The sequence below is a fragment of the Lactuca virosa genome, chromosome 9 (assembly GCF_052849685.1).
Source record: "Lactuca virosa cultivar CGN04683 chromosome 9, Lactuca_virosa_CGN04683_v6, whole genome shotgun sequence".
NCBI lineage: Eukaryota > Viridiplantae > Streptophyta > Magnoliopsida > Asterales > Asteraceae > Lactuca > Lactuca virosa.
The window spans coordinates 163,301,421-163,306,374 of NC_136434.1; positions in this window are offsets into that span (position 1 = coordinate 163,301,421).

Sequence of the window (4,954 nt, forward strand, 5' to 3'; positions counted from 1 at the left end):
AAAACCTTAAGTCACCCTTTGCCTACCTTGTTAAGTCCAAGTTAGTGTGCCGGTTAACCACACACGCTCCACTAACGACTTAATCAAAGTGCAAAGTGTAATTTCATGGGTTAGCACCTTATTCACTGATATGTGTATTTTTATATATATTTTTATGCATTATATCTTAATATTTTGGCCTTTATTATTCTCTTTTAGAACTAAAAGGTACTTATATTGCTTTGAATTATGATTTGCAGCAATTAGTTGTCGTTAGAGCGGAAAAGAAAAGACTGGAGCGGAAATCGGGTTTCGAAGCTAAAAGAATAAAAATGATGAAAAGTGCAATTACGCCCAGCGTAGTTTATGGTTACGCCCAGCGTACTGGGTGTTTATCCAGGCTTCCTAATTGCGGTGGACTTCTATCTACGCCCAGCGTAAACCGACTTACGCCCAGCATACGTAAGTCGGTCCCAAATGTTATAAAAAGCGATTATCAGCTAACCAGAAGGGGATTCGACTTCCAACTTAATTTAGTCGATAATTAACTTCTGTTAAGCCGTTTTGAGGGTCTAGAAGGCGGCCGGAAGGCCGTTAAGCTAACGGGAGCGGAGATCGGAAGGATTGGAGAGCGGATACATGTTGGTAATCATATGGGTTGTTAACGTGACCATGTTTAGCATTCCATTGTGTTACTATTATGTGTTTAGTTTCTGATTTAGGTGTAAAAACCTTTTACTTTGCGTTTATGATTGAATGAAGCTTTGATTATTAGACTAATTGCTATATTGAATTGTTTATTTATGTTTAATTTATCTTGCCAAGCTTGTTAAAAGATCCTTACGTGTTAATGATAATTATTTGCTGTTAATTATTAAGTAAATTGAGTTGTATGAACATCTGCTTGATTGCTTGTCTCTTATGATTTTGATGACCATCAAGATTATATGACTAGGAATAGCGTATGTGAAACTAGGATTAACTTGAGAATAAGTAAGTTAATGTGTAAGCCTTGTCTGATGACCATCAACAAGAGGTTAATTGAACGACCAATTTGATTAACTATATTTACAAGTCCTGCTTGATACGAACTGAACACTAGGAAGCATGTTAGTTTAACCAACTGATCACTGTTTGAATTGACTTGTTTGCTAAAGGATTAGTTATAGTGAACGCGAATCTAATCATCTTAGGAATCGGTGAACATGAATAAATGAATTTGTGTATGCAATTGTCTATGTTTTTAAGGTGTAATTTATCTAAACCAAAGTACCTGAAGAGATTTGCTTTCCTGTTAGTTTATCGAGAGTTGTTAATTAATTATTCGTTTGAGATTTATTAAATCACTTCTTTATTCTTTTCGTGCGACCTGTAACCTATAATCAAATATTTTAAATTAATTCACCACCGTTCCCTGTGATCGACACCCGACTTACCTAAGCTATACTGTAATCTGACTAGGTACACTGCCTATAAGTGCATAGTTAGTCTAAGTTTGTTAGGTTATAAATATTAAAATTAGTGGGTACTTTTGTGCACATCAAGTTTTTGGCGCCGTTGCCGGGGAACGGCGTTTAATTAATTTAGTTTATTTGATTATTCGTTTTTTTTTATTTTTAGTCAGTTTTTATTTTTAGTTTTATTTTCGTTGATATCATTTCACTTGTCGGGAAGGTTCTTGTTGTTAATTGTAGGAATTTGGGATCGTACACATTGATTGACCTTACCTTTTGCATGGGTTTCGATAATGCAAGCGATTAGGGAATTCTTGACCTGCTTAGCCTACTACTTTGTTGATTTGTCCAACTCAATCCATGGGACGTAGTATAGCAAGGCGTATTGTGGTGGTTAAGTAGAAGACCGAGCTCTTGCTGTTCTTGACTAGTTAGGTCACCTCTTGTTCTACTTTTAGTTAAAGGTGCGAAGAAAACAAATGAAATATTCTAACGGGTCCCGAAAGTGGTTGTTTTCGCAAACCAATTCTTGCGTGCAAAGGTTTTTGATCAACCGTTGTTGTTTGACCTCGACAAAGACAAGTGATTATGACGTCTCATTTTTTTTAAATGTCACTCATCGGAAAGTCATGGCTGTTGTTGAAGCAATTAAAAGAAAAAAAAATTAATTAATAATAATTATAAGTCTCCCAAATTAATTAGTTGAAAAAAAAGGGGAATTTCAAATAAGGTAAAGGAAATATTTCAGCTAAAATTACGCCCAGCGTAATTTTAATTTACGCCAAGCGTAATGAACCATTGATCGCGGATGGCCTTTTCACGGAGTTGGGGTTACGCCCAGCGTAACTTTTCCTTACGCCCAGCGTAAATCAACGACAGGTTATATCTGTTTACCCTTTGACTTTTTTTTGTTATTCTTTCAATTCTCTTTTCCTTCGCCGCGTACTGTGACGACAAGCACTCCCAAAAATCTCCCAAGAATTAGTTATCATTCGACACACAGGTATGTTATTCGGTTACTCAATGGCTTTGATTTGTGTTTAATCGATGAAATAAGCTGCATTATGCCTTTGTTCGAAATCTAGGGTTCATGTATTTTTCGAATTAGTGGACGATTTCACAAATGTATGACTGATTATGGCTTAAATAGACCGATTTCGATCAATAGACTAAACCCTAGGACCTAATTTGGTCTTAATCCCGTCCCATGACCACCGATTTGAGCTTGGGGACGGACGCCTAGCGTACGCCTATACTCTCTTCGATTTTTTTTACTGCCTTGAACCACGCAGTTGTATGTTCGATATGCCCCCCCCCCATGTGTTCGATATCCCGTCCCCTGGAGTATTTACTACCTGTGTATATGCTTAATTTGAAAGCTTTGTCATGGGTATTGATTTTATAACAACAGGGGATTTTTACCCCATTTTATTTGAATATCTTGTAGAATACTCCTGCGTAGTTTGTTGGAGTGTATTGTATGGCCTTTGAATGAGCAGGGGGACAGCTTCGTGAAACAGGACATACGCCCAGCGTATGCTGGATGTACGCCCAGCGTATAGCCCATACCAGCACCCATATTTTTCATATAATTCTGTTTAATGCTGTGGTATTTTGTTTTGGTTTTGTGTTGTTTGTATTTTCACAGATTATGGCTCGTAGAACTCAAAGAACCAACCCACCCGAGGACGTGACCGATCACCGTTTCTTGCAATTCCCGCAAACTCTAAACAATGAAACCCGAGCCAAATATGTGAGAAATCTGAGTCTGCTGCTTACTAAGGAGATTGACATAGCACCTTCATTTGATTGGGAATTGGCGGCCCAGACTGGACTTGATGCGCTGATCGAGAATTTTTTGCAATACACCCACTCGGACGCGAGTGGCGTGCCTTTGTTCGTATGTCAGGGTTGGGCAAGATTGTTCAGGATCCAGGAGCCTGTGTATCGGGAAGTTTTGCTGGAGTTTTATGCTACAGTTTCCTATGACCCTAGGAAGACACCCGATGATAGGACAGCCTTTTCTTTTAGACTGGGTGGTGTGAGTCGGGAGTGCAGTGTGATTGAGCTTGCCACTCGAGTTGGGATATATACAGTAGACGAGACGAGGAATGTCCACTTCCCGGCATTCCTTGCTGATTGCCTCACGGGCCGGCCAGATGACTACAATGAAAACACTTTCTGGGCAGAGATTACTGAGGGAGTGTACACACCATCTATTGCACGGGGGAGGATGATTCGGTCTACCACATATAGATTGCTCCACCGTCTGATTTCCATGTCTCTCACGCACCATAAGAATAGTGAGAGAGTGCCTTCTACAGACTTGTATTTCTTATGGGCGCTTGTTACTCCAGGGAAGCACCTAAACCTTCCAATTGCTTTAGCTGCTTATTTGGGTAGGAGGGCCAGGGGACTTCGGGAGGATAACCCGATTTGCGGGGGGCATTTTATCACACGATTAGCTCGATCCTATCAGTTGTTGACGCGCGAGATTACGAGATCGATGGTGTTTCATGATATGAGGCCGATGAGCCTTCAGTTGTTGGAGTCGATGCGTGTATTTGAGCGGGGCGAGGATGGTGTCTTACGGGTACGACCAGATGACGTGGCCGACGAGGAGGGTGCAGTCGAGCCACAGCCGCGACGAGCCCAGCGGCGTAGACCTGCTCTTCGAGGAGCGCAGCAGGGACCTGAACCAGAGATTGATATACGTTACCTGGCCCAACGCGTGGACGAGGGATTTCAACGCATTGACGAGGGATTTCAGAGTCTGGGTGAGCGTGTTGCACACGTAGAGAGACGGCAGCAGTGGTATGGGGATGCGCTGACCGCATTTTTTGCCCACCAGGGATTTCAGTACCCGGTTCCTTTTCCTCCGCCATTCCAGTCACGCTCTGATGAAGCCGGTACATCTGGGACATAGCAGCACGGTGACGAGGATGACGAGTGATTTATTTTATCCTTTTTTATTTTTTTTTTAATTTTTTGTGTTATTTTTAGTTTATTTTTTTGCGTTGCTTAGTATTAGTATTTTTATTTGGTATGTAATTAGTTTAATTTAGGTTGTTTTACTTTTGTTTTCCATGTTGATGCTCCTTGGTTGTTTAGATCTTTGCAGAATTTTCGCCCTTAGAAAGCTGGCAGTAAGTTCAGCAGCTAGGTCCGACTGTTGCTAGAGAGAGCCGTGTGAGAGTTCGAAGATTATGGTCAAGACCCACGATTTTACATAAGTGTGGGGTGCGTGTTGATTTCGTGAGAGATTATTTAGAAGAGTGGCATTTTTACTATATTTTGAATCTTATGGTATGGATGAGCTGTTCCCACACCATAGTGTTTTCTTTTGACGCGAGGTAGAAGTATCATCCCGGCTGCCACGATATGGTTGACACTTTCCTATGTCGTGGGGGAGTTTTCATCGCGAGAAGAGGCTGCCATTCTTGATATGACGATGTGACCAACGATTTTCACATTGTGGCCATGTTTAGATTTCACATCTCTCGACGAGACGACGTGGTTGA